Genomic DNA, 13436 nt, shown 5'->3' with positions numbered 1-13436 from the left:
CTTCCCAAAATTACGAATCTCCAGAAATCGCAGCAAATATTTTTTCACCCAAACTGGATGATACTTTCAGGTAATGATCAGTACACTAAGGCGACTTGGTTCCCCAAATTTCGTTCTTCTATGTTGAAGCGTTCGTTTCCAGTAACAGTTTGAATTTTTAGGTTTCACTCTGTTTTCTCCTATATTGATAGAGGTATTTGGAACTCTGAATCCAACACGGTTTGTGCTAGCTTCTTGAAACTTGACACAATAAAGTAGGTTCACGTTCTATCTCTATGTTTTGTTTCCTCTTGATGTAGCCCTAAGCATTGACTGGCGAGAAACACTTTCATGGAAAGGGGTGGCTTCCCAAAATTACGAATCTCCAGAAATCTCAGCAAATATTTTTTCACCCAAACTGGATGATACTTTCAGGTAATGATCACTACACTAACGCGACTTGGTTCCCCAAATTTCGTTCTTCTATGTTGAAGCGTTCGTTTCCAGTAACAGTTTGAATTTTTAGGTTTCACTCTGTTTTCTCCTATATTGATAGATGTATTTGGAACTCTGAATACAACACGGTTTGTGCTAGCTTCTTGAAACTTGACACAATAAAGTAGTTTCACGTTCTATCTCTATGTTTTGTTTCCTCTTGATGTAGCCCTAAGCAGTGACTGAAGAGAAACACTTTCATGTAAAGGGGTTGCCAGGCTTCCCAAAATTACGAATCTCCAGAAATCTCAGCAAATATTTTTTCACCCAAACAGGATGATACTTTCAGGTAATGATCAGTACACTAAGGCGACTTGGTTCCCCAAATTTCGTTCTTCTATGTTGAAGCGTTCGTTTCCAGTAACAGTTTGAATTTTTAGGTTTCACTCTGTTATCTCCTATATTGATAGATGTATTTGGAACTCTAAATCCAACACGGTTTGTGCTAGCTTCTTGAAACTTGACACAATAAAGTAGTTTCACGTTCTATCTCTATGTTTTGTTTCCTCTTGATGTAGCCCTAACAGTGACCGGCGAGAAACACTTTCATGTAAAGGGGTTGCCAGGCTTCCCAAAATTACGAATCTCCAGAAATCTCAGCAAATATTTTTTCACCCAAACAGGATGATACTTTCAGGTAATGATCAGTACACTAAGGCGACTTGGTTCCCCAAATTTCGTTCTTCTATGTTGAAGCGTTCGTTTCCAGTAACAGTTTGAATTTTTAGGTTTCACTCTGTTTTCTCCTATATTGATAGATGTATTTGGAACTCTAAATCCAACACGGTTTGTGCTAGCTTCTTGAAACTTGACACAATAAAGTAGTTTCACGTTCTATCTCTATGTTTTGTTTCCTCTTGATGTAGCCCTAACAGTGACCGGCGAGAAACACTTTCAAGTAAAGGGGTTGCCAGGCTTCCCAAAATTACAAATCTCCAGAAATCTCAGCAAATATTTTTTCACCCAAACAGGATGATACTTTCAGGTAATGATCAGTACACTAAGGCGACTTGGTTCCCCAAATTTCGTTCTTCTATGTTGAAGCGTTCGTTTCCAGTAACAGTTTGAATTTTTAGGTTTCACTCTGTTTTCTCCTATATTGATAGATGTATTTGGAACTCTAAATCCAACACGGTTTGTGCTAGCTTCTTGAAACTTGACACAATAAAGTAGTTTCACGTTCTATCTCTATGTTTTGTTTCCTCATGATGTAGCCCTAAGCATTGACTGGCGAGAAACACTTTCATGGAAAGGGGTGGCTTCCCAAAATTACGAATCTCCAGAAATCGCAGCAAATATTTTTTCACCCAAACTGGATGATACTTTCAGGTAATGATCAGTACACTAAGGCGACTTGGTTCCCCAAATGTCGTTTTTCTATATTGAAGCGTTCGTTTCCAGTAACAGTTTGAATTTTTAGGTTTCACTCTGTTTTCTCCTATATTGATAGAGGTATTTGGAACTCTAAATCCAACACGGTTTGTGCTAGCTTCTTGAAACTTGACACAATAAAGTAGTTTCATGTTCTATCTCTATGTTTTGTTTCCTCTTGAGGTAGCCCTAACAGTGACTGGCGAGAAACACTTTCATGGAAAGGGGTTGCCAGGCTTCCCAAATATACGAATCTCCAGAAATCTCAGGAAATATTTTTTCACCCAAACAGGATGATACTTTCAGGTAATGATCAGTACACTATGGCGACTTGGTTCCCCAAATTTCGTTTTTCTATGTTGAAGCGTTCGTTTCCAGTAACAGTTTGAATTTTTAGGTTTCACTCTGTTTTCTCCTATATTGATAGATGTATTTGGAACTCTAAATCCAACACGGTTTGTGCTAGCTTCTTGAAACTTGACACAATAAAGTAGTTTCACGTTCTATCTCTATGTTTTGTTTCCTCTTGATGTAGCCCTAAGCAGTGACTGGCGAGAAACACTTTCATGGAAAGGGGTTGCCAGGCTTCCCAAAATTACGAATCTCCAGAAATCTCAGCAAATATTTTTTCACCCAAACAGGATGATACTTTCAGGTAATGATCAGTACACTAAGGCGACTTGGTTCCCCAAATTTCGTTCTTCTATGTTGAAGCGTTCGTTTCCAGTAACAGTTTGAATTTTTAGGTTTCACTCTGTTTTCTCCTATATTGATAGATGTATTTGGAACTCTAAATCCAACACGGTTTGTGCTAGCTTCTTGAAACTTGACACAATAAAGTAGTTTCACGTTCTATCTCTATGTTTTGTTTCCTCATGATGTAGCCCTAAGCATTGACTGGCGAGAAACACTTTCATGGAAAGGGGTGGCTTCCCAAAATTACGAATCTCCAGAAATCGCAGCAAATATTTTTTCACCCAAACTGGATGATACTTTCAGGTAATGATCAGTACACTAAGGCGACTTGGTTCCCCAAATTTCGTTCTTCTATGTTGAAGCGTTCGTTTCCAGTAACAGTTTGAATTTTTAGGTTTCACTCTGTTTTCTCCTATATTGATAGAGGTATTTGGAACTCTGAATCCAACACGGTTTGTGCTAGCTTCTTGAAACTTGACACAATAAAGTAGGTTCACGTTCTATCTCTATGTTTTGTTTCCTCTTGATGTAGCCCTAAGCATTGACTGGCGAGAAACACTTTCATGGAAAGGGGTGGCTTCCCAAAATTACGAATCTCCAGAAATCTCAGCAAATATTTTTTCACCCAAACTGGATGATACTTTCAGGTAATGATCACTACACTAACGCGACTTGGTTCCCCAAATTTCGTTCTTCTATGTTGAAGCGTTCGTTTCCAGTAACAGTTTGAATTTTTAGGTTTCACTCTGTTTTCTCCTATATTGATAGATGTATTTGGAACTCTAAATCCAACACGGTTTGTGCTAGCTTCTTGAAACTTGACACAATAAAGTAGTTTCACGTTCTATCTCTATGTTTTGTTTCCTCTTGATGTAGCCCTAACAGTGACCGGCGAGAAACACTTTCATGGAAAGGGGTTGCCAGGCTTCCCAAAATTACGAATCTCCAGAAATCTCAGCAAATATTTTTTCACCCAAACAGGATGATACTTTCAGGTAATGATCAGTACACTAAGGCGACTTGGTTCCCCAAATTTCGTTCTTCTATGTTGAAGCGTTCGTTTCCAGTAACAGTTTGAATTTTTAGGTTTCACTCTGTTTTCTCCTATATTGATAGATGTATTTGGAACTCTAAATCCAACACGGTTTGTGCTAGCTTCTTGAAACTTGACACAATAAAGTAGTTTCACGTTCTATCTCTATGTTTTGTTTCCTCTTGATGTAGCCCTAACAGTGACCGGCGAGAAACACTTTCATGTAAAGGGGTTGCCAGGCTTCCCAAAATTACGAATCTCCAGAAATCTCAGCAAATATTTTTTCACCCAAACAGGATGATACTTTCAGGTAATGATCAGTACACTAAGGCGACTTGGTTCCCCAAATTTCGTTCTTCTATGTTGAAGCGTTCGTTTCCAGTAACAGTTTGAATTTTTAGGTTTCACTCTGTTTTCTCCTATATTGATAGATGTATTTGGAACTCTAAATCCAACACGGTTTGTGCTAGCTTCTTGAAACTTGACACAATAAAGTAGTTTCACGTTCTATCTCTAAGTTTTGTTTCCTCATGATGTAGCCCTAAGCATTGACTGGCGAGAAACACTTTCATGGAAAGGGGTGGCTTCCCAAAATTACGAATCTCCAGAAATCGCAGCAAATATTTTTTCACCCAAACTGGATGATACTTTCAGGTAATGATCAGTACACTAAGGCGACTTGGTTCCCCAAATGTCATTTTTCTATATTGAAGCGTTCGTTTCCAGTAACAGTTTGAATTTTTAGGTTTCACTCTGTTTTCTCCTATATTGATAGAGGTATTTGGAACTCTAAATCCAACACGGTTTGTGCTAGCTTCTTGAAACTTGACACAATAAAGTAGTTTCATGTTCTATCTCTATGTTTTGTTTCCTCTTGAGGTAGCCCTAACAGTGACTGGCGAGAAACACTTTCATGGAAAGGGGTTGCCAGGCTTCCCAAATATACGAATCTCCAGAAATCTCAGGAAATATTTTTTCACCCAAACAGGATGATACTTTCAGGTAATGATCAGTACACTATGGCGACTTGGTTCCCCAAATTTCGTTTTTCTATGTTGAAGCGTTCGTTTCCAGTAACAGTTTGAATTTTTAGGTTTCACTCTGTTTTCTCCTATATTGATAGATGTATTTGGAACTCTAAATCCAACACGGTTTGTGCTAGCTTCTTGAAACTTGACACAATAAAGTAGTTTCACGTTCTATCTCTATGTTTTGTTTCCTCTTGATGTAGCCCTAAGCAGTGACTGGCGAGAAACACTTTCATGGAAAGGGGTTGCCAGGCTTCCCAAAATTACGAATCTCCAGAAATCTCAGCAAATATTTTTTCACCCAAACAGGATGATACTTTCAGGTAATGATCAGTACACTAAGGCGACTTGGTTCCCCAAATTTCGTTCTTCTATGTTGAAGCGTTCGTTTCCAGTAACAGTTTGAATTTTTAGGTTTCACTCTGTTTTCTCCTATATTGATAGATGTATTTGGAACTCTAAATCCAACACGGTTTGTGCTAGCTTCTTGAAACTTGACACAATAAAGTAGTTTCACGTTCTATCTCTATGTTTTGTTTCCTCATGATGTAGCCCTAAGCATTGACTGGCGAGAAACACTTTCATGGAAAGGGGTGGCTTCCCAAAATTACGAATCTCCAGAAATCGCAGCAAATATTTTTTCACCCAAACTGGATGATACTTTCAGGTAATGATCAGTACACTAAGGCGACTTGGTTCCCCAAATTTCGTTCTTCTATGTTGAAGCGTTCGTTTCCAGTAACAGTTTGAATTTTTAGGTTTCACTCTGTTTTCTCCTATATTGATAGATGTATTTGGAACTCTAAATCCAACACGGTTTGTGCTAGCTTCTTGAAACTTGACACAATAAAGTAGTTTCACGTTCTATCTCTATGTTTTGTTTCCTCTTGATGTAGCCCTAACAGTGACCGGCGAGAAACACTTTCATGTAAAGGGGTTGCCAGGCTTCCCAAAATTACGAATCTCCAGAAATCTCAGCAAATATTTTTTCACCCAAACAGGATGATACTTTCAGGTAATGATCAGTACACTAAGGCGACTTGGTTCCCCAAATTTCGTTCTTCTATGTTGAAGCGTTCGTTTCCAGTAACAGTTTGAATTTTTAGGTTTCACTCTGTTTTCTCCTATATTGATAGATGTATTTGGAACTCTAAATCCAACACGGTTTGTGCTAGCTTCTTGAAACTTGACACAATAAAGTAGTTTCACGTTCTATCTCTATGTTTTGTTTCCTCTTGATGTAGCCCTAACAGTGACCGGCGAGAAACACTTTCATGTAAAGGGGTTGCCAGGCTTCCCAAAATTACGAATCTCCAGAAATCTCAGCAAATATTTTTTCACCCAAACAGGATGATACTTTCAGGTAATGATCAGTACACTAAGGCGACTTGGTTCCCCAAATTTCGTTCTTCTATGTTGAAGCGTTCGTTTCCAGTAACAGTTTGAATTTTTAGGTTTCACTCTGTTTTCTCCTATATTGATAGATGTATTTGGAACTCTAAATCCAACACGGTTTGTGCTAGCTTCTTGAAACTTGACACAATAAAGTAGTTTCACGTTCTATCTCTATGTTTTGTTTCCTCTTGATGTAGCCCTAACAGTGACCGGCGAGAAACACTTTCATGTAAAGGGGTTGCCAGGCTTCCCAAAATTACGAATCTCCAGAAATCTCAGCATATATTTTTTCACCCAAACAGGATGATACTTTCAGGTAATGATCAGTACACTAAGGCGACTTGGTTCCCCAAATTTCGTTCTTCTATGTTGAAGCGTTCGTTTCCAGTAACAGTTTGAATTTTTAGGTTTCACTCTGTTTTCTCCTATATTGATAGATGTATTTGGAACTCTAATCCAACACGGTTTGTGCTAGCTTCTTGAAACTTGACACAATAAAGTAGTTTCACGTTCTATCTCTATGTTTTGTTTCCTCATGATGTAGCCCTAAGCATTGACTGGCGAGAAACACTTTCATGGAAAGGGGTGGCTTCCCAAAATTACGAATCTCCAGAAATCGCAGCAAATATTTTTTCACCCAAACTGGATGATACTTTCAGGTAATGATCAGTACACTAAGGCGACTTGGTTCCCCAAATGTCGTTTTTCTATATTGAAGCGTTCGTTTCCAGTAACAGTTTGAATTTTTAGGTTTCACTCTGTTTTCTCCTATATTGATAGAGGTATTTGGAACTCTAAATCCAACACGGTTTGTGCTAGCTTCTTGAAACTTGACACAATAAAGTAGTTTCATGTTCTATCTCTATGTTTTGTTTCTTCTTGAGGTAGCCCTAACAGTGACTGGCGAGAAACACTTTCATGGAAAGGGGTTGCCAGGCTTCCCAAATATACGAATCTCCAGAAATCTCAGGAAATATTTTTTCACCCAAACAGGATGATACTTTCAGGTAATGATCAGTACACTATGGCGACTTGGTTCCCCAAATTTCGTTTTTCTATGTTGAAGCGTTCGTTTCCAGTAACAGTTTGAATTTTTAGGTTTCACTCTGTTTTCTCCTATATTGATAGATGTATTTGGAACTCTAAATCCAACACGGTTTGTGCTAGCTTCTTGAAACTTGACACAATAAAGTAGTTTCACGTTCTATCTCTATGTTTTGTTTCCTCATGATGTAGCCCTAAGCATTGACTGGCGAGAAACACTTTCATGGAAAGGGGTGGCTTCCCAAAATTACGAATCTCCAGAAATCGCAGCAAATATTTTTTCACCCAAACTGGATGATACTTTCAGGTAATGATCAGTACACTAAGGCGACTTGGTTCCCCAAATTTCGTTCTTCTATGTTGAAGCGTTCGTTTCCAGTAACAGTTTGAATTTTTAGGTTTCACTCTGTTTTCTCCTATATTGATAGAGGTATTTGAAACTCTGAATCCAACACGGTTTGTGCTAGCTTCTTGAAACTTGACACAATAAAGTAGGTTCACGTTCTATCTCTATGTTTTGTTTCCTCTTGATGTAGCCCTAAGCATTGACTGGCGAGAAACACTTTCATGGAAAGGGGTGGCTTCCCAAAATTACGAATCTCCAGATATCTCAGCAAATATTTTTTCACCCAAACTGGATGATACTTTCAGGTAATGATCACTACACTAACGCGACTTGGTTCCCCAAATTTCGTTCTTCTATGTTGAAGCGTTCGTTTCCAGTAACAGTTTGAATTTTTAGGTTTCACTCTGTTTTCTCCTATATTGATAGATGTATTTGGAACTCTAAATCCAACACGGTTTGTGCTAGCTTCTTGAAACTTGACACAATAAAGTCGTTTCAGGTTCTATCTCTATGTTTTGTTTCCTCTTGATGTAGCCCTAAGCAGTGACTGACGAGAAACACTTTCATGTAAAGGGGTTGCCAGGCTTCCCAAAATTACGAATCTCCAGAAATCTCAGCAAATATTTTTTCACCCAAACTGGATGATACTTTCAGGTAATGATCAGTACACTAAGGCGACTTGGTTCCCCAAATTTCGTTCTTCTATGTTGAAGCGTTCGTTTCCAGTAACAGTTTGAATTTTTAGGTTTCACTCTGTTTTCTCCTATATTGATAGATGTATTTGGAACTCTAAATCCAACACGGTTTGTGCTAGCTTCTTGAAACTTGACACAATAAAGTAGTTTCACGTTCTATCTCTATGTTTTGTTTCCTCTTGATGTAGCCCTAACAGTGACCGGCGAGAAACACTTTCATGTAAAGGGGTTGCCAGGCTTCCCAAAATTACGAATCTCCAGAAATCTCAGCAAATATTTTTTCACCCAAACAGGATGATACTTTCAGGTAATGATCAGTACACTATGGCGACTTGGTTCCCCAAATTTCGTTTTTCTATGTTGAAGCGTTCGTTTCCAGTAACAGTTTGAATTTTTAGGTTTCACTCTGTTTTCTCCTATATTGATAGATGTATTTGGAACTCTAAATCCAACACGGTTTGTGCTAGCTTCTTGAAACTTGACACAATAAAGTAGTTTCACGTTCTATCTCTATGTTTTGTTTCCTCATGATGTAGCCCTAAGCATTGACTGGCGAGAAACACTTTCATGGAAAGGGGTGGCTTCCCAAAATTACGAATCTCCAGAAATCGCAGCAAATATTTTTTCACCCAAACTGGATGATACTTTCAGGTAATGATCAGTACACTAAGGCGACTTGGTTCCCCAAATTTCGTTCTTCTATGTTGAAGCGTTCGTTTCCAGTAACAGTTTGAATTTTTAGGTTTCACTCTGTTTTCTCCTATATTGATAGAGGTATTTGAAACTCTGAATCCAACACGGTTTGTGCTAGCTTCTTGAAACTTGACACAATAAAGTAGGTTCACGTTCTATCTCTATGTTTTGTTTCCTCTTGATGTAGCCCTAAGCATTGACTGGCGAGAAACACTTTCATGGAAAGGGGTGGCTTCCCAAAATTACGAATCTCCAGAAATCTCAGCAAATATTTTTTCACCCAAACTGGATGATACTTTCAGGTAATGATCACTACACTAACGCGACTTGGTTCCCCAAATTTCGTTCTTCTATGTTGAAGCGTTCGTTTCCAGTAACAGTTTGAATTTTTAGGTTTCACTCTGTTTTCTCCTATATTGATAGATGTATTTGGAACTCTAAATCCAACATGGTTTGTGCTAGCTTCTTGAAACTTGACACAATAAAGTCGTTTCACGTTCTATCTCTATGTTTTGTTTCCTCTTGATGTAGCCCTAAGCAGTGACTGACGAGAAACACTTTCATGTAAAGGGGTTGCCAGGCTTCCCAAAATTACGAATCTCCAGAAATCTCAGCAAATATTTTTTCACCCAAACAGGATGATACTTTCAGGTAATGATCAGTACACTAAGGCGACTTGGTTCCCCAAATTTCGTTCTTCTATGTTGAAGCGTTCGTTTCCAGTAACAGTTTGAATTTTTAGGTTTCACTCTGTTTTCTCCTATATTGATAGATGTATTTGGAACTCTAAATCCAACACGGTTTGTGCTAGCTTCTTGAAACTTGACACAATAAAGTAGTTTCACGTTCTATCTCTATGTTTTGTTTCCTCTTGATGTAGCCCTAACAGTGACCGGCGAGAAACACTTTCATGTAAAGGGGTTGCCAGGCTTCCCAAAATTACGAATCTCCAGAAATCTCAGCAAATATTTTTTCACCCAAACAGGATGATACTTTCAGGTAATGATCAGTACACTAAGGCGACTTGGTTCCCCAAATTTCGTTCTTCTATGTTGAAGCGTTCGTTTCCAGTAACAGTTTGAATTTTTAGGTTTCACTCTGTTTTCTCCTATATTGATAGATGTATTTGGAACTCTAAATCCAACACGGTTTGTGCTAGCTTCTTGAAACTTGACACAATAAAGTAGTTTCACGTTCTATCTCTATGTTTTGTTTCCTCTTGATGTAGCCCTAACAGTGACCGGCGAGAAACACTTTCATGTAAAGGGGTTGCCAGGCTTCCCAAAATTACGAATCTCCAGAAATCTCAGCAAATATTTTTTCACCCAAACAGGATGATACTTTCAGGTAATGATCAGTACACTAAGGCGACTTGGTTCCCCAAATTTCGTTCTTCTATGTTGAAGCGTTCGTTTCCAGTAACAGTTTGAATTTTTAGGTTTCACTCTGTTTTCTCCTATATTGATAGATGTATTTGGAACTCTAAATCCAACACGGTTTGTGCTAGCTTCTTGAAACTTGACACAATAAAGTAGTTTCACGTTCTATCTCTATGTTTTGTTTCCTCTTGATGTAGCCCTAACAGTGACCGGCGAGAAACACTTTCATGTAAAGGGGTTGCCAGGCTTCCCAAAATTACGAATCTCCAGAAATCTCAGCAAATATTTTTTCACCCAAACAGGATGATACTTTCAGGTAATGATCAGTACACTAAGGCGACTTGGTTCCCCAAATTTCGTTCTTCTATGTTGAAGCGTTCGTTTCCAGTAACAGTTTGAATTTTTAGGTTTCACTCTGTTTTCTCCTATATTGATAGATGTATTTGGAACTCTAAATCCAACACGGTTTGTGCTAGCTTCTTGAAACTTGACACAATAAAGTAGTTTCACGTTCTATCTCTATGTTTTGTTTCCTCTTGATGTAGCCCTAACAGTGACCGGCGAGAAACACTTTCATGTAAAGGGGTTGCCAGGCTTCCCAAAATTACGAATCTCCAGAAATCTCAGCAAATATTTTTTCACCCAAACAGGATGATACTTTCAGGTAATGATCAGTACACTAAGGCGACTTGGTTCCCCAAATTTCGTTCTTCTATGTTGAAGCGTTCGTTTCCAGTAACAGTTTGAATTTTTAGGTTTCACTCTGTTTTCTCCTATATTGATAGATGTATTTGGAACTCTAAATCCAACACGGTTTGTGCTAGCTTCTTGAAACTTGACACAATAAAGTAGTTTCACGTTCTATCTCTAAGTTTTGTTTCCTCATGATGTAGCCCTAAGCATTGACTGGCGAGAAACACTTTCATGGAAAGGGGTGGCTTCCCAAAATTACGAATCTCCAGAAATCGCAGCAAATATTTTTTCACCCAAACTGGATGATACTTTCAGGTAATGATCAGTACACTAAGGCGACTTGGTTCCCCAAATGTCGTTTTTCTATATTGAAGCGTTCGTTTCCAGTAACAGTTTGAATTTTTAGGTTTCACTCTGTTTTCTCCTATATTGATAGAGGTATTTGGAACTCTGAATCCAACACGGTTTGTGCTAGCTTCTTGAAACTTGACACAATAAAGTAGGTTCACGTTCTATCTCTATGTTTTGTTTCCTCTTGATGTAGCCCTAAGCATTGACTGGCGAGAAACACTTTCATGGAAAGGGGTGGCTTCCCAAAATTACGAATCTCCAGAAATCTCAGCAAATATTTTTTCACCCAAACTGGATGATACTTTCAGGTAATGATCACTACACTAACGCGACTTGGTTCCCCAAATTTCGTTCTTCTATGTTGAAGCGTTCGTTTCCAGTAACAGTTTGAATTTTTAGGTTTCACTCTGTTTTCTCCTATATTGATAGATGTATTTGGAACTCTAAATCCAACACGGTTTGTGCTAGCTTCTTGAAACTTGACACAATAAAGTAGTTTCACGTTCTATCTCTATGTTTTGTTTCCTCTTGATGTAGCCCTAAGCAGTGACTGGCGAGAAACACTTTCATGGAAAGGGGTTGCCAGGCTTCCCAAAATTACGAATCTCCAGAAATCTCAGCAAATATTTTTTCACCCAAACAGGATGATACTTTCAGGTAATGATCAGTACACTAAGGCGACTTGGTTCCCCAAATTTCGTTCTTCTATGTTGAAGCGTTCGTTTCCAGTAACAGTTTGAATTTTTAGGTTTCACTCTGTTTTCTCCTATATTGATAGATGTATTTGGAACTCTAAATCCAACACGGTTTGTGCTAGCTTCTTGAAACTTGACACAATAAAGTAGTTTCACGTTCTATCTCTATGTTTTGTTTCCTCATGATGTAGCCCTAAGCATTGATTGGCGAGAAACACTTTCATGGAAAGGGGTGGCTTCCCAAAATTACGAATCTCCAGAAATCGCAGCAAATATTTTTTCACCCAAACTGGATGATACTTTCAGGTAATGATCAGTACACTAAGGCGACTTGGTTCCCCAAATTTCGTTCTTCTATGTTGAAGCGTTCGTTTCCAGTAACAGTTTGAATTTTTAGGTTTCACTCTGTTTTCTCCTATATTGATAGAGGTATTTGGAACTCTGAATCCAACACGGTTTGTGCTAGCTTCTTGAAACTTGACACAATAAAGTAGGTTCACGTTCTATCTCTATGTTTTGTTTCCTCTTGATGTAGCCCTAAGCATTGACTGGCGAGAAACACTTTCATGGAAAGGGGTGGCTTCCCAAAATTACGAATCTCCAGAAATCTCAGCAAATATTTTTTCACCCAAACTGGATGATACTTTCAGGTAATGATCACTACACTAACGCGACTTGGTTCCCCAAATTTCGTTCTTCTATGTTGAAGCGTTCGTTTCCAGTAACAGTTTGAATTTTTAGGTTTCACTCTGTTTTCTCCTATATTGATAGATGTATTTGGAACTCTAAATCCAACACGGTTTGTGCTAGCTTCTTGAAACTTGACACAATAAAGTAGTTTCACGTTCTATCTCTATGTTTTGTTTCCTCATGATGTAGCCCTAAGCATTGACTGGCGAGAAACACTTTCATGGAAAGGGGTGGCTTCCCAAAATTACGAATCTCCAGAAATCGCAGCAAATATTTTTTCACCCAAACTGGATGATACTTTCAGGTAATGATCAGTACACTAAGGCGACTTGGTTCCCCAAATTTCGTTCTTCTATGTTGAAGCGTTCGTTTCCAGTAACAGTTTGAATTTTTAGGTTTCACTCTGTTTTCTCCTATATTGATAGAGGTATTTGGAACTCTGAATCCAACACGGTTTGTGCTAGCTTCTTGAAACTTGACACAATAAAGTAGGTTCACGTTCTATCTCTAGGTTTTGTTTCCTCTTGATGTAGCCCTAAGCATTGACTGGCGAGAAACACTTTCATGGAAAGGGGTGGCTTCCCAAAATTACGAATCTCCAGAAATCTCAGCAAATATTTTTTCACCCAAACTGGATGATACTTTCAGGTAATGATCACTACACTAACGCGACTTGGTTCCCCAAATTTCGTTCTTCTATGTTGAAGCGTTAGTTTCCAGTAACAGTTTGAATTTTTAGGTTTCACTCTGTTTTCTCCTATATTGATAGAGGTATTTGGAACTCTAAATCCAACACGGTTTGTGCTAGCTTCTTGAAACTTGACACAATAAAGTAGTTTCATGTTCTATCTCT

Source organism: Spermophilus citellus, assembly GCF_964194105.1.
Source record: "Spermophilus citellus genome assembly, chromosome: 7".
Lineage (NCBI taxonomy): Eukaryota > Metazoa > Chordata > Mammalia > Rodentia > Sciuridae > Spermophilus > Spermophilus citellus.
The sequence above is the reverse complement of the archived record's forward strand: the minus strand, read 5'-3'. Positions refer to the sequence as shown.